The following is a 24,873-nucleotide window of genomic DNA, read 5'->3' on the forward strand; positions in this document are numbered from 1 at the left end:
AACAGGAGCGTGTCCAATGGTGAAATTGTTACTAAAATATTCATCGCAAGGCTTGCATGTGTCATGCGAGTTATGTGGCGTGATTGGTTGGCTGTGAATGCAAGCAGCGGCCCGTCCCTGATGTCAGCGTACAACGGTAATGCCCAGGTCAATGATTCTGGCTACCCGAAGATGTGTGTGTGAGTGAATATTTCATGTTTGCAATATGCTGCACTGTGATTATTGCGCGTTTGAAATACTCTGCACTGTGGGCGCGAATGGTGTGTTTGGTTTTGCACAGAGACATCTCCTCGCATCTCAATGTTCTCCTCTCCATCTAACGCCCACAACTTGCCTCTCTGAATGTTAACGCCCACATCTAACGGGCAGAAGGGACTACTTTACTACTGATGGCGCCCCCCCTTTTAAGTGTATATGGTGACAATTCATATAGCCTATGTCCATCTTCTGGACCTCCCCTTTCCAACGCTGTATTGGGTGTTGTGATTGGTGGTGTACTTTTCGAGTTTACCTGGCTCAAAGGACACAGTTCTCCCTTCATAATAGTAGTACAGATAATGCTCTGTCTCTTACATGAACATGCTGCATCTAAACTCTGTGCATGCTTGACGCAGACATAAGGATTAACACCGTATCCTGGATGTTGCGTGAACCTGAGCACTGCTGTATATGTGTTGTGTCGGCAAGACAAGACACAGCAATGGCTGTGTCAGTCATTGTCAAGAGAATGGAAGAATGAAAATACTCCAGAGTACATGTCAATTTACTACCACTACATACACAACTGAACAATGACATCAATGTAAAGCTTGAGGAACTGTGATGGTGATAATGGATAACTAATTAAGATGTCACTTGATAGTACATTAACAGTGTCTGTCTCTCCCACACACAGGGCAACGTGTGGAGCCCCCCCCAACCAGGGGGGAGAAGGATCCCAGGCCCAGGCTCAGCAGGACCCAGACCCCACCGACAGCGACGCCACTCAACGCACTGTGGATGACCCCTACCAACCTGGCTCCTCTGGATCCCAAACCCTGCAGCTACATCTCTGCCAACCACCGGAACCATTCCCACCACATCCCAGCAGACAGGTCAGAGCCCTGCCCATGATCCACCAGAGAGCCTGTCTGAAAATGAGGGACACCCTTTGTCGGATGCCCCTGAGGTGGCAGACAACCTCCACCCTGCCAGCACTCGGGGGGCCTATCGATCGGATGTGCCCACAAGCGCAGGCCGTGCTCGTGTGGGTCAGGGTGGTGGGAGTGGCGCAAGGCGGAGGCGAGATTCTGGCCAGTCAGCTGCAGGGCCCGGTATGCCTGAACTGACTAACATCCTGGAGGCATACCGGCGGGACACCAGGGAGGTAAGCCAGCTAGCGGAGGCCCTCAACCAGGTGAAACAACAGCAGGCAGAGCAAATAGCCAGGCAAGACCTACATTATGGACGGGTGGAGGCAAGTCTGGCTCAGCTCTTGACGGTGCATCGGGAAATGAGCCAATCGCTACGTCAGATTGCTGCCAACATGCAGCACCCTCCCTGTGTCACCAGGCCAGCTACATCTAGGCAAAGTGCAACACCAGCCACAGGGAGGGATGAGGAGGAGGAGGAACTGTCTGACGTAGCGTCCCATGCATCGTCCATGCCTGCACGTGAGGGTTCCCCAAGGAAGGTGGGTCATCCACGGCTAAGACGTTGAGTGGCAGTGGGACATGCACAACTCCCAGGACACCGGACCTGGCATATTGCCCTTGGGTGCAACAGCATCACCTATGAGACTCTCCCACATGGACTTGCTGGTCACAGTCTGCCCAATGATGCCAAGCACTGTGGCCTGGACTCTGTTGACTGAAACTGGAAGGCATCTCATCTCCAGCAGTGAACTTTCGATTCCACCCCTTTCTGTACAGCACCTCTTCACGTTTCCTGCACAAGATCACCCAATAAATAATCTAAACATCATACGCATTTGGTGACTTATCTTGTACCCACAGTATAAAATGATATGTGTCTGAAAATGTATGAAATACAAGGCTATTCAACAAACTGCAGCCATCCACACACTTGGATCTGAGTCCGGGTGAGGACACACATTGGTCACAAATTCCTAACAGCTAGATATATGGATGGAAAGACACACCTGTGAGGGATAGTAAATGCTAGAGGGTGTTTTGGATCACAAAACTGCAATAACAGCCAGGCCCAGGAGAGTCAATTTGAGGTGTATAGATCAGTGTGACAAAACTAGTTGTCCATGTAGGGAGTACCTACATCTGTGTCATCAGGTATGTGAACTATCATCAGCATGATGCTGTACTGTTGATGTGATGAATGGCGCACAGGACAAGGGTGGCAGGACAGACTGTGGGCAATGGGCTGTAGCACTCTACCCAAGCTCACCTGATGAGGTGACCTCCCCCTATGGAGCTACAAGTACTATACTCCTGTGATGGGTGCAATGCATCCAGAACAACTACCCACGTCTGACAATTATCTTCACCACAACGTCCAAATCACCCCACACCCAAGAGACGTGGTCATGGTGTGTGTCCCCTGTGGCTACTTTACTGACTGTGACGGCTATGTTGAAGTGGTGTGACCAGGTCGTGTACTGCCACGTGACTGTAAGGAAGTCGATTTTTCCTGCTGTGGTGTTGACGAGGTAACACTGTACAATATTGTGCCTATGGAAGGTGTGTGTGTGCTGTACAAGGCACATGTCCTGGTGGTACGTAGACACAATGTCATGTGGCTCAGCATAGTCTTGCCAGTATGTGTTGCACACACAGGCATAGAAGCTGTAATGACTGAGTTTGAGGCATCGTGATACCAGGAGGATGAATATCTGGTGGTGCTCTGTGTGTAGGGTGGCTGGAGCATGCTCTACAAATGGATGGAAGGAGGGGTATCCAGTAGGCGCGTTTGGTCCTGGATAGTGTGCGCTGCATTGTGGCTGTGTATGCAGCACCAGGAATGAGTGAAGACATGACGGCAGGAGGGGTGTGACAACTAGCAAAACAAGCACATACCACAAGGGCATTGGCAAGCCACAAAGTGACATGTGCATGTGAATGCAGGAGTGTCTGCTTCACTCAGGGTCACAGCAAATAATATGGCACAGTAATCACCAAAGATCACGGTCACAGGATCAGGCCCCTTAGGGACAAGTGGGGCACAGGACACACAGCGTCAGCAGGTATAGACTACAGCTAGTGTGTTCCAAGCTAACCAGCAGCTACACAGCCATCTACCTCACACACAATATAGTATTTTAGCCTTCACCAACATCATGCATGTAGTCACTGTACACGTAAACACATAACAAGCATAAGCTTACTTCATGCCATATAGTATACATGCACAATAGAAGGACATGTGCGTTGACATCAAGGAGGCACAATAATCATTTGAAATCACACGTCATGCACAACATGATGATTTACCTTGTGAGGCCATGGAGCATTATCCAACATACATGGTCATTGGCATTGTCAAGAAGACAAAAAAATAAGTCTATGAATGATGTCACCTGTAATGCAGCATAACTATTCGCTACAATGGCCGTACCTTTCTTCATCAGAGTGGTGTGATGCTCAAAGGTTTCCACCTCCAAATAGCCCCTTGGTCTGAGTACAAATGACAGACTCAAAAGGGTGATCAGGCGAGGGAAGGAGAGGATGGGAACTGCAGGGAGGGAGACCTGAAACAGAGGCAAATAACCATTAGGAGTACTTTCTCATGTCACTGACACTAAAAATACCTCATGAGATACACTGTACCAGTCACACTTGTGAAGTGTAACGACTGTAGCCAATTTGAGATCACTCATTATGCTATCACATGAGATCCAATGCTGTGACACGGACACATAAAACCTAGGACAGTCTGTCATCTATTTGAGTCTTGTGTAACGCTCACAAGTCAGCTACCATGCAATTAGATCTATGTGGACAAATAATAATTCACTGTCTCTGATGATGTGGACCCTACAAACAAATTAAAACATATGGCAATGCTACTTACGCAAATTGTAATAGCTGTATTAGATAATGTGTACCCGTAAGGGCCATGTTGGCACACTTGACATCACCCACAACAGCTGTAAGAATCACATATGATGAGGAAGCTAATGACCTACATGCAATGAAGGCACTCTGTAGGCAGTCTTTTGCTCTATCAACTTTGCATCACTATGCTAAACAGGACAAGCAGTTTGAAAATGACTCAACAGCAAGTGATGTTGATCCAAGCAACATAATGATACCCTACCGTCGCACAGAAATGCTGCATGGGACAAGAGAATCATGTGAATGACCGCACTTCACTGGTGCAACAAAATATTTCACATATGCATCATCCCAACATTGTCATGTCTAAAGCAAAACATACATGGCATCATGTGATTTTAGACAGAACTGCTACTCACTGTGAAGGCTGGCGTAGCAGTATTCTCAACCTGCACTGAGGCAGCGACATGACAGTGACATGACATACTGCAACAAGGGGCAATGCATCCATGCTAACAGAATCACAGGACAGTTGTCCTAACATGTGGAACATACACTGGGCAACACCTACACGACATGGTTTTGTGGTAAACTAACTGGACTGTGCCACAAGGTCGATGTGAGGAACCAGACACATTCTAATGCACACAGTGAGGCTGCAATCCACCACAGAGTCCGTGGTTGTGACCTCTAACACAATGTCAAACCATGGTATATGCAATGTTGCAGTGTCAATGTCTACACACATTGATACATTCACCAGAGTCTACAACTACAACAGATGACTGTCAGATGGGGTGACTATGCTGTCATGGGAGTGGGCCTACATGTAATGAGAAACATGATGTTGTTGCATGTATGCATGGTCTAACAACATGCGCATGAACATGTAGCACACATTAGAAACCATAGAAACCATACCAACGCTAAACAGCCTCATATGAGTCCTTACCCAAATTGACTTTTCCACATGTCCACATGTCCATGCATACTCCGTTGATTCGGCTGACGTTGCAATCATAATGAGCAATAGCAGGCTGACCACGATGACACCAACGGACAGCAGGCAGGGCGAGCTGGGGATGAGAGGCACACAAGGGGTCAAGTACCGTATAATGTCATTCTGACATTGTCCTGTTGAATAGCCTGATGTAGTAGTACACCTACATTCCAAGTACACACATAGCACATACGTGTGTGTCATTACATCTGCACCTATGTGACACTGCACAACAAACATCCAAGTGACATTGCATACAGTCAGTTGCATACACATCATGCTAACCATGCAACTCTATAGTACATGTATTACCTAAATGCAACTATGACTCACCATTATGAAAAGAAGTTGCGGATGAGGTGACCCCGGATATCATCTTCACCCTCCTCGTCACTGGCATCCTGGGCAAGGCCTTCATCCTCAATGGGCGGATGTTCCAGCTCATCAGGATCATGGTAGAATGGTACGGCCTTCTCCACTGCCATGTTGTGTAGCATGCAGAACACTGTGAAGATGTCACACACCTTGCGTGGACTGTATTGGAGGGCTCCGCCTGTCTTCTTGAGGAGTCCAAATGTTCGCTCGATAACCCGCCTGGTCTTCCCATGAGCATTGTTGTACCGCTGGTCTGCAGCTGTCCTGGGGTTGCGTAGCGGAGTCATTAGCCACAGCATGTTTGGATATCCTGCGTCTCCTGCAAATTGACATCATGGAAATGAGTGTGTAATATGATGCAGTTCATGAAGTTGTGACATACTGACATATATAGCTGACAGAGTTTACTCACCAACAAGACATGCCCGGTGGTTGTGCAGCTGCAGCATCATCTGTGGTACCCTGCTATGCCTCACGATGAAAGCATCGTGGCACGATCCTGGAAAATGTGCAGAAACATGTGAGATAATCATGTTGGCAAGACACACCACCAGGGCATTTATCGAGTGGTAGTGTTTCCTGTTGCGATACGCTTGCTCCTGAGCCTGTGGTGGCACCAGAGTAACATGTGTAGCTTCAATTGCACCAATTACATGTGGCATGCGTCCCAGGGCATAGAATTCCCCCTTGACATCTGTCAACTGTTCTGGAGTAGGGAATGTAATGAATTCATCAAGGTGGAGCAACATAGTGGGCAATACATCCGTCAATACACGGCTTAACATTGTCTGAGACATCCCTCCCACATCAGCTATGGTAAATTGGAACGTACCTGTGGCAAAGAAATGTAGAGCTGCCATCACCTTTACCTTGGGTGTCAGCGCAGTTGGATACCTATGTCGTGGTTGCAGGTGAACCTCCAGCCTGTCCGTCAGGTCCTTGACCAACTGTCTGGTGAAGCGGTAACGCCGTATGCAATTACGTTCCCTCATGGCTTCCAAGTCTGGCAATGGCCTTTCCAGAGGGGGTGCACTGCAAAACAAAATTAAGAGAAAATGTGTTGAACTGTCTGACTAAGACAATAACAATGTACATGGCACAAGCAACACTGCTTCAACTAATGTAGACAATTTTGAGTGTGACCTGGGATACACACTGAGGAAACATGTGCCAGCTGCCAGCCACTCCTCCGTGAAAAGTAAAAGACCTGTGGTCTGTGGAATGGATATGACATGCATACAAATGATCTGATGTAAAGGTCTGAGTGAGCATGACAATGTATCATGTCAGTGACACACGTCATGAGAATGGCATTAGGAGGTTGTCTGCAAATCCAGACAGCTGACAGCAATACACACACACACATCACATGTGCCATCATTTGCACAGATCTGACATATTCCTATTGCGGTGTGAAATTTCCCAAACTATTACATGGACATCATCATACAGCATAAATGTTTGATTTGTGACAAATGGTCTGTGATGCCATCACACATATGAGCGGTTCATTAGCACAAGTGACATGGTGTGCGTACATTAGAAACACTGTCATCACGGCAAGGACCCAACATAGATGCTCCTACAGCAGATATACTGAACAGTATGAACAAGTTACTTACCTTTTGTAACGAAATATCGTTAAGGTACAGTAGTTAGTAGCATATTCCTAACTTATAATACATACCAGGCTTTTGACAAAATTGCCTCCGTGGATGCCATCGATCTGCCCAGTGAGTCGGTGCTATCCAGCCCACACTGGATCAAATACCGTGTCGCTGATTGGCATTCTACAAGGGCTTGGCCAAGTATTGCCCGTAGCTACAACGCATACTCTGGCAGCAGTTCCACAACCGTGTCCCACAGAGAGTGTGTGTAGCGGACAAAGAGGCATGTGATGTTGGAAGACCTCAGTCCCAGACTCAGGGAGGATGATGACATCTTTCCTTTCTGCTCATACCTCTTGGATACCCTGTCCAGCAGAGCAAACGGGAATGTGGTCTGTGATTTGGAGGCCTGGATGGCCATGCTCTCTGGGGTGGGGTGGGAGGACAGGAAACATGGTTTGTCCGGGGAGGGGTGTGGGAGTCTGGCAACGTGCCTATCTACAGCCAAACCTGCAGCATGCCTGTACCTGCTGGCCAATATAGATTCAGTAAATTCCGAATGAAACTGCTGCAGAGGCTCAGCGGAGCTTGACTTCAGTTTAAGGACCTCAGTGAGTTGGTTGGTCCTCATGGCCGCAAAGGGGACATGAAGGGGCAAGGCTTTGGCCGCCCACGTCAACACAACATTGTACGTTGCCCGCTCATCCAAAGACACGTTTGGAGTAGAGACATCACCAGTGTCTGGCGAGGTGTCCAGACCATTCGCATCCCCCAGTCCACCTGTCCTGTCATCTTGGGACTGACACTCACGTGTCAGTGGGTCTTCATAACCCTCCCAATACTCCTTATCACCCATTCCCTGATAATCAGGGTTGTCATAAGCTGTGCCCGGCTCGTTGAAGTTTAACTCCCCATGCAGCATTAACAGCGGTGTTCTGCCACGCAGTTCCCACGCCGGAGCCGTATAGTGTGTGGTATCGGGGACAGCACCACCCGAGGACGGCGTCAAGGCTGACACCTGGGGGACTGTTGCCGGTGAGGTTGTGAGGTGGACCAGCGAGGACCAGGATCACCAATCAGATCCTGTCTGTCCCAGCGGGGCCGGGATGAATGCGCCACCTGCGTCAGAGCCAAAGCGAGTTACGGCGTCAGGGGCAACGCACCAGACCCGCTAGTGCCCCCAGAGGGGTCCGCTGGCCAGATGCCGTCGCGTAGGCCGTTGGTGGAGTGAGGGACATCATGGCCATGAGGAAGTGCACTTAGTCCTCCTGCGTCGCATGCTGGGCAGGGACCGGAGGTTGTGGTGCAGGCTACGACGGCTACTAATCTGACGGAGCCACGTTGGCGGTGTCACCCGAATCCCAAGCAGCATTGCACGTGCATTGTGGTGATTTTGAAGTGCGATGACGTCTCTTTGACTTTTTGGGGTTACCTGACGACTTAGCCCTGGAGGACTGATGTCAAATACCGGGGCTCTGATGTCTCAACACCCATGCCCAGGCAGTCGGAGCAGCTCTTGTTGTCGTGCTTGACGTCAAAACAGTGAAGACACCGACGGTGAGGGTCAATCACCGACATGAGTCGTTCGCTCTCCTCACAGGCTATGAAATAGACATCCCTATTGGCACAGTCCTGAGTCAGACAATCCAAGTGAAATGGTCAGAAGTGATCGTACTATGATTTGTGTACAAAATTGAGTAAGGTTACATTTATACGGGAGCAGAGCTGGTGGTGTGAAAAAAGAGGACCTCACGTGAGCACGCAGAGGTGATGTATGAGTACTCAGACAACGTCATCACGGCGCACACAACGCCAATGACACACGCAGAGCCGCAGGAGATGCCTACCGACACACAAGTGTACTGCTGAGCGGAAATTGCCATATCCAGGAGGACACTTGGGGATATTCTAAGGTGAGGAATATAATACTGAACTGTTCATTTCATATGCAAACAGCATGCACAATATCGCACATGGCACACACATGATGTGGTCACACAGGGTCATGCTGTGCGTCTATTCGACCTCTGTTAAATTTGGCATGTTGCTGTCATCATGTGACAGTTCCCTGTACTGAATGGTGTGCCATTCCAGTGTTGATGTGCCTCACAATATGTTGCAAACGTTACTCAGGTGCGAAGTGTTGAATGTATGTGATACACATGTGCAAAATGATTAATGACATGTCTCAACAGCTCTTCACACATCAACTGAGCCACAAGGTCACAGTTCCTGTGCTTCTTCAATGTCTGCCACACCTGGGGCATGCTGATGTTAGGATGCCATGCTGATGTATGCATCCACATCGTCAACATGAGTGTAGACTACATCCCTGCAATGTGATTTCCTGGAGTCACTCTCCCAATGGTGACATGAAGGAGGTCAGGAACGCAGCCTACACAATCGCTCACTTGAGCATGTCTGACGCACTGTACCCCAATGGTACGTGCGTGTGTACGCCTCGTTTCCCTATTGCATTTTAGCCATAGCGAGCATAGCGTACCCCAATGGTACGTGCATGTGTACGCCTCATTTCCCTATTGCATTTTAGCCATAGAGAGCATAGCGTACCCCAATGGTACGTGCATGTGTACGCCTCGTTTCCCTATTGCAGTTTAGCCATACACGAGCATAGCGTACCCCAATGGTACGTGCATGTGTATGCCTTGTTTCCCTATTGCATTTTAGCCATAGCGAGCATAGCGTACCCCAATGGTACGTGCGTGTGTACGCCTCGTTTCCCTATTGCATTTTAGCCATACGCGAGCATAGTGTACCCCAATGGTACGTGCGTGTGTACGCCTCGTTTCCCTATTGCATTTTAGCCATACGCGAGCATAGCGTACCCCAATGGTACGTGCGTGTGTACGCCTCGTTTCCCTATTGCAGTTTAGCCATAGCGAGCATAGCGTACCCCAATGGTACGTGCGTGTGTACGCCTCATTTCCCTATTGCATTTTAGCCATAGCGAGCATAGCGTACCCCAATGGTACGTGCGTGTGTATGCCTCGTTTCCCTATTGTAGTTTAATGACAATAGTTTTGTGTCACGCTTGCACACTAAATTAACTTAAGTTCATCGGCTGTTGCGTGCTCTAGGGTGTACTCTCCGTCAAGGAGTACTGATATATGCAAGAATAGCGTGACCCTTGATTGGGTGACGTCCCCCAGTCACAGCTAAATCCCAATAGAGGGGTTGTAAAGTTCTTCACTGTTTAGAAACGTGAATATTCTAAACCAAATCCAAAACTTTCATGTTCCAAAGTTCTTTATTTTTTATCATCGTCTTATTTCCATATCTTCAATCGATTCAGAAACAAATCAATGGCATCCAGCCTTAAACCCAATAGTTAATCCTCCAATGCATTTCGGCTAATGGTTAGCCTTCATCAGGGACTGGGTTCTACAAATCAAAAAATGTAATCACGTATAAGAATACATCAGGGTACATATATGGTCAAATTATTACTAATTTCATAAGTACACTCACAATTGTTAAATACCCACGGTACGTCTGTTTGTGAAACATAACTATGATCGAGTGAAATAGTAAAGAGCAAAAAACCACGTTATTTCCAATGGATTAGTAGGAAAACGATGTGTGCTCGTGTAAGAAAACCTGGTAATACCCTGAATTGAAAAGGAAGAATTTTTTTTATACTAAAACGCCAAAGAATAATTACATGTCATGGAAATCAATCACCCATAGTGACAAGAGTTAAACTAAGACTCTACGTAGGATCCCGTGATTAAGTCAAGGTCAATGAAATGCAGATTAAAACTTGCATAACGCGTGCGCCCGCTCACCGAAAATAATAAAGGTGAATCTCGTGTGCTTACTCGTGGAGCCAAGAGTTCCAAACGTTCAAAAACACCAGTAAGGTAAAACGCTGTTCACAGGGTTAGCGTGTCGGGTGATACTAAATCGCCATAGAGTTAATGGACAGTAAAAGCGGACTTCACTCTGGAAGTCCCTGGCCGCCATCTTGGAAAGGGGTAAACAGACGTGAAAGTGAATGTAAAAGGGCATGCGGTATGTGAGATCGAAACTACATAAAATGTGTTGTAAAGAAACGTGATTAAATGTAAACATTCATCAAGGGAGCAATGAGAAATAAACATGCAAACACTCTTTGATTAAATATATCAAGTAGTCATTATAGGTAACAACTAAATTCTGTACGATCGTTCATTCCAGTCGGTTTCAAAGTTTCCAATCTAAAAATCCAAAAATTCTCTCGTTGTAACATGTTCTTATTGTTATCCACACCTTCTCGTTTTGCCACAATTTCCAAAATGGTAAACCTCAATTGACTAATGTTGTGGGAAGCCTCACAAAAATGAGCAGCAACTGTAGATTTTAACTGTTTGTTGCGAATATTTGATTTATGCTCATTTAATCTAGTTTTCATTTTTCTCTCCGTCTTTCCCACATAACCTTGTCCACAGGGACATTTCAACAGGTAAATGACGTTCATCGAATCGCAAGTGGCTGACACATGTAGTTTGATCTTATATCCTTTGCTGGGGTGGGTGATAGTATTCCCTCTAATGATGCTGTTGCAGTGACTGCAGTTATAGCATGGCAATGTACCCTGAAAAGTTTCATTTGTTTTCACCTCTTTGGATTTGATCATGCTTCCCAAATTCTTCGCCCTTTGATAGGCGAATAAAGGCATCTCACTGTAAATGTTGTTGAAATCAGTTTCTTGAGATAGTATCATCCAGTGTTTTCTGATGATATTTTTGAATGCTTTGCTTTTGGTTGAATATTTTGACACAATCACCACTCTTGTGTTTTCATTTTTAGCAGTTTGTGTTAGCAACTCCTTCCTATTTTTCTGAGCACATCTTCGTTTGGCGTCATCCAGTATGTTTTGAGGATATCCTCTATCTCTGAATCTTGATTCCATCTCTTTGATTCTGATTTCGGATTTCGCAGGTGTTGATACAATCCTTTTAACTCTTAACATTTGAGAGTACGGCAAATGCATCTTTAAAGGGTTTTGATGAAAACTGTTGTGATGCAACAGATTATTGCGATCTGTTGATTTCCAATAAATATCGGTCTCAAAACGACAACCTTCTCTGTGGATCTCCACATCTAAGAATGTAATCTTGGTTTCGTTGATCTCTGATGTAAATTGAATGCGCCAATGAATGTGTGAACACAGTCAGTGCGCACATCCCAGTGACTGGGCACTCCCTCTGGTTCAAAACAAAAGAATCCGATGAAGTTCCAAAATGTATTCAATTTGATCGGATATTTTCAAATAAGTTTCATTAATTGATAGGTAGCATCCAAATCATACGGCTTTATACAAAGTCATTGTTGCTCCAATGCATTTCGGGTGCATTACCCTTTCTCAAGGAGCTCTGAAAATGAAAACGAACTGCATTTATATCAGCATTACATTCACAAAACGTAAAAGACAAATATAAACATTTCCAGAAGTGAATTAAAAACAGCGGGGGCGAGTGAAAAAAGTGCAGGAGATAGGAAAAGTTGTGACTTGTTGGGTGGGCAGTGGGAAGTGGTGAGTATGGATTAAAATGCCGGGGTACCACGGTGGTTTTGGAAAATTATGGGCTCACCCAGACATAGTCAGAAGTGCCCGAGGGTGGAAGACGGCTCGCGAAAGTGAAGATAAGTGAAAGAAGTCTAAAGTGTGCTCACGTAGACTTGAAGCTGTAACGCGGTGCTGTGAAAAAAAACGGAGGATTAGCCATTAACCAAACAATCTGTGTTTGAGTCTGCCTCGTTTGGCGGAGGCTTGCTGGCAAGAGCGGAACTTGACTTACCTAGCTGGATTCTATGGGGGGACTGTATAAGTCTCCAAACGGGTTAGCTGCTAGTCGGCTGCTGCACGTTAACGCCCGGTGGGTGTTGGGGCTTGTGTGAGAAACTGACTCGGTGATAACAAGAACCCGAGTTGGCTATAGTGGAGATTGAAGAAGGACTCAGATGCATCGGCTATGGGGGCCATGTTGGAATGGGTGAAAGGGGAAACCTAAACGGAAGAGTGTGTCATTAACAGATGGTGTGAAGGTGAAATAGGCGGAAAAGGTGAAATGAATAGCCCACACCACAGAGGGTGGAAGGGGATGATAAACAATGTTGCGTGGATTAATGGAAAGGATAATAATTATGAACAAATATGAAAAATGGAAAATATGACAAATGAAAAAATGATACAACAGTGATGTTTCAAAGACTCGCAATAGATCAAAGTGTCCTTAAATACCCGGCCGGGTATTTATAAAAAGCAACTAAGTTCGATCCGATCATTCAGACCAAAAGGTTTGCAGGCTTGCAAGCGATAAATCCATGACATTTCTCTTTGCAAAAGGAACTTGTTGTTATCTCTTCCTTCCTTTTTGTCAACAATTTCAAGGACCATGAACTTCAACTGTGCAATGGTGTGATGACATTCCATGAAGTGGGTTGCCACACTAGATTTAGTTTGCTTTGTCCGAATATTAGATTTGTGTTCATTCAACCTAACCTTTATTTTTCGTTCTGTTTTGCCTATGTAGATCTTACCACAAGGGCATTTCAGTAAATAAATGAGATTAGATGAGTCACATGTTGCATTGACGTGCACTTTGATTTCTGTACCTCTCATTGGGTGATTTATTTTGCTACCAGCGATAATGTTGTTGCAGTTATTGCAGTTGTGGCACGGTTTAGTGCCTTTGTAGATGGTTGGAGTTGGTGTTTCTTTGGAAAGGATCTCCTTTAGATTATTGGCTCTTGAGTAAGCGAAGATAGGGGGATTTTTGAACATTTCATGAAAATCTGGTTCAGATGCCAAGATTCTCCAGTGTTCCAGGATGATTTTCTTGTATCTTCCGCTTAGAGTGGAGAATTTCGAGACAACTACCATCCGGTTTGAGTCTTTCTTAGTTGTTTTCTTTAAGGCAGTTTCACGGTCGATGGTGGAAACTTTGTTGGTAGCTTCATTAGTGGTTTCTGGTGGATATCCTCTAGCTGCAAATCTAAGATTCATTTCATTGATCCTTTGAGCATATGTGTCCGGGTTGGATACTATGCGTTTTAGTCGTAACATTTGACTATAAGGGAGGTGACGTTTTAGGGAGTGTTGATGGAAACTTGCAAAGTGCAACGTGTTATTCCTGTCGGTTGGTTTCCTATAAAGATCGGTGGTTAAGCCCATGTCAGATCTAGTGATTAATACGTCCAAGAAGTTGATTCGGGAATCATCCAGATTCCAAGTCAATTGAATTCTTTGGTCTTTGGAGTTGAGGTTGTTTAGTTCATCTTCCAGCATAGTTCTGCTGCCTTTCCACAAGAAAAATAAATCGTCAATGTATCTGACATACATTAACAAATTGTTGGTCCAAGCTGGATTGTCATAGATATGCTGTAGTTCAAAATCAGACATGTAAATATTAGCATACGCTGGCGCCGCGCAGTTGCCCATGGACATGCCAGAAGATTGTTGAAACCACTGGTTGTTGTGGCAGAAGTAGCTGTGGTAAAGAGTGTAAATCATCAGCTCCATGAGGAACACTTGCATAGCTTCGGGGATGTTGCTGTGTGTGAGAGCTTTCTCAATAGCTTCAATACCCCCTCCATGAGGTATGGAGGTGTATAAACTATTCACATCCGCTGTGCAGAATATTAGGTTGTCATTTTTGTTGATCTTAATTTCTGATAGTTTGAGTATGAACTCAGTAGTGTCTTTCACATAACTTTTGAGTTCCTTAACGAGAGGTTGAAGGTAACGGTCAAGAAATTTACCTATAGGTTCATGCAAAGATCCTTTGGTGGACACGATTGGCCGCATTGGCGGGTCCATTAGGTTTTTATGTATCTTTGGTAGCAGGGTCATCGTGGGACTTCTCGGGAAATCAACCAGTAGGAATTTTTTGGTTCGCTCATCAATGGTACCTTTGTCGTGAGCTTTATCGATGATGGCAACTAATGCAGTTTTGTATAAGTTGGTAGGGTTAGATTCAAGCGGAATGTAAGTCTCAGCTTGGCCGATGTGGTCATTCATTTTTGCGTTGTACATGCTAGAGTTCATCACGACGAGAGCCCCGCCTTTGTCGGCCTTAATGCATTTTATCGATTTGTTGTTAGCAAGCTTTCTCAAGGTGTCCTTATCCTTTTGTGTTAGATTTGTGGTTTTGGTCTTTTTCTTGAAGTTTATTTTTCCCAGGTCCTGCTTAACCAATGTTTCGAAGGTGTCTATGCTTTTGTGGCTCACTGGTGGTATGTAAGAGCTTGTTGGACGAAGTCCACGTAGTAGATCTGGTTTTTGATCAGTTGGTGGTGGAATTATATTTTCAAAAAAATGCCGTAACCTAAGTTTTCTCGTTAACTTAAAGGTGCTAGTCTCCAATTCAAGCAAGTTGGTAAATGAAGTTGGAATGAAGGAAGTGCCTTTTTGTAGCAGATCAGTCTCATGTTCCGTTAATACAATGTCAGAGATGTTAATGACTAACGATTCATCTTCTTTCTGTCCTTTTTGGAGCCTCTGGTGTTTGGAGCCTCTGGTTCCTTTTCTCTTACTTCGCCTGGGTCGACGATTTCTGGGGGGCCTTTCTCTAAAAAAGAGACACTGGCAGATGTGGAAGCATTCTCATCCGTTTGATTTCTGGCTTGTTGTTGATTCCTGGGGTCCGAAGTAGACTTTCTTGGTTGTCTATTCGGGGACTCGCTCCCGGAGGACAAGGTGTCCGTGTGTTGGCTTGACGGTTTATTGCGGCGACGTTGGGCATAGATGTCAGCCCAAGTGTAGACCTCATCTAGCTGGTAATCCAATGTGTCACGTCTAAATTTTCTTAGTTTCCTATCGTTGATATCCTTGGTGTGTTTTTCCAATTGTGTTTTCATGTCTTCTAACATTTGAGCGATGTCTTCAGTAGATTTGAAAGCTTCAAGTTCTTTTTCGACTTCCTTGATTTCATTGGTGAGTTCGGTCAGGATGTTAGAGAGTTCCTCAATAATGAGTAATATCAAATCTAAGCTACACTTGTTGAGAATGGCGTTCCATTTAGCTTGGAAATTTTTAGAGTTCTTGCATAGAGACGGCTTTAAGGCGATTCTGAGTCCACGGGGGATGCGAAGGGCTTGGTGATATTTCACTAGTGTCTTAGCGTGTAATTGCTGGTTAATACGGCGTTTGGAAAGGTATAGAAGATGTTTGGCACATTGTTCTCTAGTGCGAGTATTGGATTCATGTGAGACATCGTCTTGGATTAATGCGTAAATGCGTTCTTTTTCATCATCACCATATGCTAGCAGGTCAGCTCTAGCTTCTGTAGATTTTGAAATGGTTTCGTATTGCATTTTGAGGCGTGCTATTGCCTATTTGCTAAAATGCGTTCATCACGTGTGTTGAGTTCCATGATAGCTTCTTTAAGTTTTATTTCTGTGCCAGTTCATATGATAAACATATCATCTATGTATCTCAGTATGAGCTTGGTGTGGGACTTCCATGGTTCCTGAGTTAGAATGTGTTCTGTCTCAAATCGTTCCATGTACAAATTCGCATTTGGCAGCTCCAGTGTAAGAATTGGCTTTTGTAGTCTGGTCTGCCCTGTTCCCATGATGCACTGGGCCAGGGACAGACTAATTTGCATACAGCCAGGTTCTGAAACTGGGATGGTGCAATGAGCTAAAAAACGGTGTTGGATCTAGCCCTGATCTTTTGACTGGGTGAGAGTACTCTGCTTAATTCAGAGACTCTGTCCATCACCACCCCTTGTTGTATATAATTTTGTCCACCCTAAGCGTGGAAGGGTATACTCAGATGTGAGTCCCTTGCTCATTGCACCATCAGGATTCAAGCAAGCCGGGCCGAAGACGCCTGAAATGGCAGAAACCGGTCCCCGGAAGCTTGTTTCCTTCCCAGTGTAAGAATTGGCTTTTGTAGTCTGGTCTGCCCTGTTCCCATGATGCACTGGGCCAGGGACAGACTAATTTGCATACAGCCAGGTTCTGAAACTGGGATGGTGCAATGAGCTAAAAAACGGTGTTGGATCTAGCCCTGATCTTTTGACTGGGTGAGAGTACTCTGCTTAATTCAGAGACTCTGTCCATCACCACCCCTTGTTGTATATAATTTTGTCCACCCTAAGCGTGGAAGGGTATACTCAGATGTGAGTCCCTTGCTCATTGCACCATCAGGATTCAAGCAAGCCGGGCCGAAGACGCCTGAAATGGCAGAAACCGGTCCCCGGAAGCTTGTTTCCTTCCCAGTGTAAGAATTGGCTTTTGTAGTCTGGTCTGCCCTGTTCCCATGATGCACTGGGCCAGGGACAGACTAATTTGCATACAGCCAGGTTCTGAAACTGGGATGGTGCAATGAGCTAAAAAACGGTGTTGGATCTAGCCCTGATCTTTTGACTGGGTGAGAGTACTCTGCTTAATTCAGAGACTCTGTCCATCACCACCCCTTGTTGTATATAATTTTGTCCACCCTAAGCGTGGAAGGGTATACTCAGATGTGAGTCCCTTGCTCATTGCACCATCAGGATTCAAGCAAGCCGGGCCGAAGACGCCTGAAATGGCAGAAACCGGTCCCCGGAAGCTTGTTTCCTTCCCAGTGTAAGAATTGGCTTTTGTAGTCTGGTCTGCCCTGTTCCCATGATGCACTGGGCCAGGGACAGACTAATTTGCATACAGCCAGGTTCTGAAACTGGGATGGTGCAATGAGCTAAAAAACGGTGTTGGATCTAGCCCTGATCTTTTGACTGGGTGAGAGTACTCTGCTTAATTCAGAGACTCTGTCCATCACCACCCCTTGTTGTATATAATTTTGTCCACCCTAAGCGTGGAAGGGTATACTCAGATGTGAGTCCCTTGCTCATTGCACCATCAGGATTCAAGCAAGCCGGGCCGAAGACGCCTGAAATGGCAGAAACCGGTCCCCGGAAGCTTGTTTCCTTCCCAGTGTAAGAATTGGCTTTTGTAGTCTGGTTTGCCCTGTTCCCATGATGCACTGGGCCAGGGACAGACTAATTTGCATACAGCCAGGTTCTGAAACTGGGATGGTGCAATGAGCTAAAAAACGGTGTTGGATCTAGCCCTGATCTTTTGACTGGGTGAGAGTACTCTGCTTAATTCAGAGACTCTGTCCATCACCACCCCTTGTTGTATATAATTTTGTCCACCCTAAGCGTGGAAGGGTATACTCAGATGTGAGTCCCTTGCTCATTGCACCATCAGGATTCAAGCAAGCCGGGACGAAGACGCCTGAAATGGCAGAAACCGGTCCCCGGAAGCTTGTTTCCTTCCCAGTGTAAGAATTGGCTTTTGTAGTCTGGTCTGCCCTGTTCCCATGATGCACTGGGCCAGGGACAGACTAATTTGCATACAGCCAGGTTCTGAAACTGGGATGGTGCAATGAGCTAAAAAACGGTGTTGGATCTAGCCCTGATCTTTTGACTGGGTGAGAGTACTCTGCTTAATTCAGAGACTCTGTCCATCACCACCCCTTGTTGTATATAATTTTGTCCACCCTAAGCGTGGAAGGGTATACTCAGATGTGAGTCCCTTGCTCATTGCACCATCAGGATTCAAGCAAGCCGGGCCGAAGACGCCTGAAATGGCAGAAACCGGTCCCCGGAAGCTTGTTCCCTTCCCAGTGTAAGAATTGGCTTTTGTAGTCTGGTCTGCCCTGTTCCCATGATGCACTGGGCCAGGGACAGACTAATTTGCATACAGCCAGGTTCTGAAACTGGGATGGTGCAATGAGCTAAAAAACGGTGTTGGATCTAGCCCTGATCTTTTGACTGGGTGAGTGTACTCTGCTTAATTCAGAGACTCTGTCCATCACCACCCCTTGTTGTATATAATTTTGTCCACCCTAAGCGTGGAAGGGTATACTCAGATGTGAGTCCCTTGCTCATTGCACCATCAGGATTCAAGCAAGCCGGGCCGAAGACGCCTGAAATGGCAGAAACCGGTCCCCGGAAGCTTGTTTCCTTCCCAGTGTAAGAATTGGCTTTTGTAGTCTGGTCTGCCCTGTTCCCATGATGCACTGGGCCAGGGACAGACTAATTTGCATACAGCCAGGTTCTGAAACTGGGATGGTGCAATGAGCTAAAAAACGGTGTTGGATCTAGCCCTGATCTTTTGACTGGGTGAGAGTACTCTGCTTAATTCAGAGACTCTGTCCATCACCACCCCTTGTTGTATATAATTTTGTCCACCCTAAGCGTGGAAGGGTATACTCAGATGTGAGTCCCTTGCTCATTGCACCATCAGGATTCAAGCAAGCCGGACCGAAGACGCCTGAAATGGCAGAAACCGGTCCCCGGAAGCTTGTTTCCTTCCCAGTGTAAGAATTGGCTTTTGTAGTCTGGTCTGCTCTGTTCCCATGATGCACTGGGCCAGGGACAGACTAATTTGCATACAGCCAGGTTCTGAAACTGGGATGGTGCAATGAGCTAAAAAACGGTGTTGGATCTAGCCCTGATCTTTTGACTGGGTGAGAGTACTCTGCTTAATTCAGAGACTCTGTCCATCACCACCCCTTGTTGTATATAATTTTGTCCACCCTAAGCGTGGAAGGGTATACTCAGATGTGAGTCCCTTGCTCATTGCACCATCAGGATTCAAGCAAGCCGGGCCGAAGAAGCCTGAAATGGCAGAAACCGGTCCCCGGAAGCTTGTTTCCTTCCCAGTATAAGAATTGGCTTTTGTAGTCTGGTCTGCCCTGTTCCCATGATGCACTGGGCCAGGGACAGACTAATTTGCATACAGCCAGGTTCTGAAACTGGGATGGTGCAATGAGCTAAAAAACGGTGTTGGATCTAGCCCTGATCTTTTGACTGGGTGAGAGTACTCTGCTTAATTTAGAGACTCTGTCCATCACCACCCCTTGTTGTATATAATAAGCTCATTTTTGTGAGGCTTCCCACAACATTAGTCAATTGAGGTTTACCATTTTGGAAATTGTGGCAAAACGAGAAGGTGTGGATAACAATAAGAACATGTTACAAGGAGAGAATTTTGGGATTTTTAGATTGGAAACTTTGAAACCGACTGGAATGAACGATCGTACAGAATTTAGTTGTTACCTATAATGACTACTTGATATATTTAATCAAAGAGTGTTTGCATGTTTATTTCTCATTGCTCCATTGATGAATGTTTACATTTAATCACGTTTCTTTACAACACATTTTATGTAGTTTCGATCTCACATACCGCATGCCCTTTTACATTCACTTTCACGTCTGTTTACCCCTTTCCAAGATGGCGGCCAGGGACTTCCAGAGTGAAGTCCGCTTTTACTGTCCATTAACTCTATGGCGATTTAGTATCACCCGACACGCTAACCCTGTGAACAGCGTTTTACCTTACTTGTGTTTTTGAACGTTTGGAACTCTTGGCTCCACGAGTAAGCACACGAGATTCACCTTTATTATTTTCGGTGAGCGGGCGCACGCGTTATGCAAGTTTTAATCTGCATTTCATTGACCTTGACTTAATCACGGGATCCTACGTAGAGTCTTAGTTTAACTCTTGTCACTATGGGTGATTGATTTCCATGACATGTAATTATTCTTTGGCGTTTTAGTATAAAAAAAAATTCTTCCTTTTCAATTCAGGGTATTACCAGGTTTTCTTACACGAGCACACATCGTTTTCCTACTAATCCACTGGAAATAACGTGTTTTTTTGCTCTTTACTATTTCACTCGATCAAAGTTATGTTTCACAAACAGACGTACCGTGGGTATTTAACAATTGTGAGTGTACTTATGAAATTAGTAATAATTTGACCATATATGTACCCTGATGTATTCTTATACGTGATTACATTTTTTGATTTGTAGAACCCAGTCCCTGATGAAGGCTAACCATTAGCCGAAATGCATTGGAGGATTAACTATTGGGTTTAAGGCTGGATGCCATTGATTTGTTTCTGAATCGATTGAAGATATGAAAATAAGACGATGATAAAAAATAAAGAACTTTGGAACATGAAAGTTTTGGATTTGGTTTAGAATATTCACGTTTCTAAACAGTGAAGAACTTTACAACCCCTCTATTGGGATTTAGCTGTGACTGGGGGACGTCACCCAATCAAGGGTCACGCTATTCTTGCCTATTGCAGTTTAGCCATATGCGAGCACAGCGTACCCCAATGGTACGTGCGTGTGTACACCTCGTTACACCATTGAATGGGTTGCATTAACAACGGCAATGGCACCGTACTTGTGTAGGTATTCAAATAAATACATAGGGAACATCTAGGGGAACAGTGGAATGATCAAAATGCAACCAGGTTGTCATGGATACAGAGCGTTTTGAGCCTCCTACAGGTGTCCTAGAAAAATCAGTTGGGCAAAAGTATACAATGTTGCAAAAGTTGTTGTTCAGCTCTTGCTCATTTTTCAAACCATGCATGTGTGTCATGGCCTTATGTGTATATGGTGGCCTATCACACACTACTCCTTGGACTCACAGACCCTCTGCAGCACAGATATAAGGCAGCATGTGGCTGTGGGAGGGCACTTGCCTGCACAACATTGTAGTGGTAACCACAGCTGCTGTCTCTGTATCCTCTGGACCCTGATTAGCTGAGCATGGAGAGGGCACCTGCATTCACTGATGGTGAGAACAAGGCCCTGCTGGATGCCCTCCTGCCTAACTACAGCAAGCTGTATGGGAGACCAGAGGATCAGGTGAGTGATGTGTGCAATACCTTGGAGTGTGCACCTGTTGTGTTTGTGTCATTATAGCCACTGTGTATGTATCGTGGATAGATGCTTTGTTGTTGGGAGTGAGTGCCAGGGTGTACAGTGTTGTTTCAAGAGAGTACTTTGTTGTAGTGGGGTGTGTGACAGCATGTCACGTGCTGCAGTGCACCCAGATGTAGCATATATTGCTCTGTGAGTGCCATGCTCAAAGAGTGTTTTGCACCCCTCATGTCATCTGTAGCCTTTCAATGGCATGTAATGCAGTAGTGTTTGCTCACAGGCCACATACTCCTGGACAATGATGCAAATGTGTGGAGCATACGATGCCCTGTTGTCATCAAGTATTTTGTGCACATATGTGTGTCTTTGGAACATGGACCGGGTGTACTGATGGTCTTTTACTTTACATTTGTGACAGGTATCTGCCTATGAGAAGGGGGACATCTGGGTGGACATCGCCAGGGCTGTCAGGAGTGAGGGGGGCCCTCGCAGGAGGCTCAGAAACATCAAGAAGAGGTGGCAGGACATCCGGTGCTGGACCCGCCGCATCGCCAGAGTACAGCTGAAGCTGGAAGCTCCACGCCGGCATGGCGGCACCCGCCACCTCACCCTCCACATGCTCTGGGTCCTGGAAGTGGTGTTCCCAGACCTCCATAGGCAGTTGCAGGAGGGACAGCAGCAAGTAGGGGGTAGGTACATGTCTGTTTGTTGTCATGTGTGTCACATGCTACCTGCAGTGCTCCAAGACATGGTAACACTCCCATAGTTTGAGTGGTGTGGTCAGACAGGCACTTTATGCATTAGCATTAAAATGTCCCAGTTTCTGCAGCTGCTTCTTTACATGCCTTGCCCTACTCCACATTTGACCTGCGCTTTGGCTGTTGATTGTTTTTCACATGTACTCCTATGGTGCAATGTCTCAGTATGCATCTTCCTTTGCACATCATCATGTTGGAGGGGGGTCTGTGACACCTGTTGGTACCTTACATGTAGCACCACATGTGCACTGTGTCTGCCCTTCTTCATATTTTGGCAATGATCTTGAGTCTCAACATGTGTTTTCTGCACAAGTCAGCCTCAGTGGCCTTTGGCCATGGTACACTTTCTATTTGTCATGTGTTAGCTACAGGTGCACAATGTACATGTGCACTATTTTGGGCTTATGCATACTCACACTGGTAAGTGCGTGTGTGCATATTCTCCAAATATGTTGCATGTTGTTTGTAAATAATATTGATGGTCAGCCACACAATGTGGCTTTGGGTGTAGCCATCTGTGATGCCAGTGTGAGGTGATGGTACACTTGGTTCAGGTCCCAGGATGGCATCACATGGCAGTTCAGGCAGGACTTTTTCCATGTGGCACAAGGTCAAAGCAAATCAAACATGACCAGGTCTGGGATTGGGTGGCAGGGTGGGCCAATGAACTGTGATGCATCATCAGCTATCCAGTTGTCAGGCAGTGGATCATCATTGTGTCTCTCATACAAGTTTTAGCCTTGCCTGTTGCTTGTATCCTACTATACATTGAGCGTTGTGTCTCTCACAATTGGCCAAGACTAGACTTAGCATTGTGCAGAGTTCAGTGTCATGTGACTCATGATGCATGCCATGTTTAGAAGTGTGCCCAAATGATTTCTAGCTGATATGTCTGATGTGTACAGGTGACTGATATGTTTTTCTTATTCTCCTTGCCAACAGCATCATCATCTGAATCTGGAGGAGACACAGGCGCGGACCAGGCAGAGGGACACACCGACAGTGCCACCTGCTTTGAGGAGTCAGAGGGAGGCAGTGGCACGGAGGGTGAGGAGAGTCTGCAGGCCGGACGACATGTGACTGACACATCCTACCATGCAGACAGCTCCGAGTCAGACTCTCAGGAGGAGGGGGAATATGCTGCAATGGTCACTTCTTCATCTTTGGCTGGCCTCCCCTCCTCCAGTACCATCTCCACCCTCCCAGTCGTTAGTGTCCCTAGGGTCCGTGCTAGCCCCCGTGTCTCCTTTGTTTCCGGCACCGCAGCCCCTGCCCCTGTGTCCCCTGCTGCCCTCAGTGCTAAGTCTGTGGACCTACTCCGGCAGATTGCAGTAGGTCAGACATCCATGTTGACAGTCCTCCATGGACATACACAACTCATTACACAGTTGGTGTCGTTCATGGAGGGCATGTCATCGGCCATATCTGATCTACGTCGGAGTGTGGCTGCCATAGAGTCAACACTGACGGCAGCTCTGTACACCCAGCAGCATCTGCCCCCCCCATCCTTCAGACCCATCCACCTCTGCCTCCCACATACCTACACAACATACACGCAGACACCACAGGTCAGACACACCCAGCACACTCACACGGCCGAAAAAGCTCAAAGCTCCATGCACACAATCTCAAGGGGATGTAGGCACACCCAGAGGGAGAGGGGACACACCTCACACACGCATCCACACACTCAGAAGAACAGACTCACAGCCCTCTACCTCCACCCCCAATGTGTCCCAGGGTTCAGGTGGTAGTTTTTCTGCACTGGCTGAGGTGTGCAGCCAGGTTTTTGAAGCTACTTTCGGCGATGCACCAACCAGTGTGGATGAATCCACTACACCTGCACCCACTCCACCTGTCATTCCCTCGCCTGTTCATGCGGTGCCGGAGGATTCCACAGATGGTGCCCCCATAGTTTTCAGTGCGGATTGAACTCCATGTGCAGGCAAGTTTGGGTGTGAGCACACCCATGGAGGCACAAACTTTTGATCAGACTCTTTTTGGACTGGCCATTGGCCTTTTATGAGCAAGGACTCTTATTTGCGTTTTCAATTTTGAACCAGCTGAATAAAGCTATTTATTTCATTTTCTGAACTTTAGTTTGTGTGATAATGTCTGTGACTGCTGTGTGCCTGGGAGCTGGTGTGATGTTCACATTTGAGTATGTTAACATGTGTCTATCTCCTGATGGTAATGAGGTTAACAATGGTATGTTTCTGATTTAACGGCTGGCCACTGGTGGGCAGTGGTAGGGGTCTTAGCCACACACACACTCTGATGCTGGGCACTGCTGGGCAGTGGTGGGGGTCTTAGCCACACACACACACTCTAATGCTGGGCACTGGTGGGGGTCTTAGCCACACACACACTCTGATGCTGGGTACTGGTGGGCAGTGGTGGGGGTCTTAGCCACACACACACTCTAATGCTGGGCACTGCTGGG

This window comes from Lissotriton helveticus, chromosome 9 (assembly GCF_964261635.1).
Source record: "Lissotriton helveticus chromosome 9, aLisHel1.1, whole genome shotgun sequence".
NCBI classification, from domain to species: domain Eukaryota; kingdom Metazoa; phylum Chordata; class Amphibia; order Caudata; family Salamandridae; genus Lissotriton; species Lissotriton helveticus.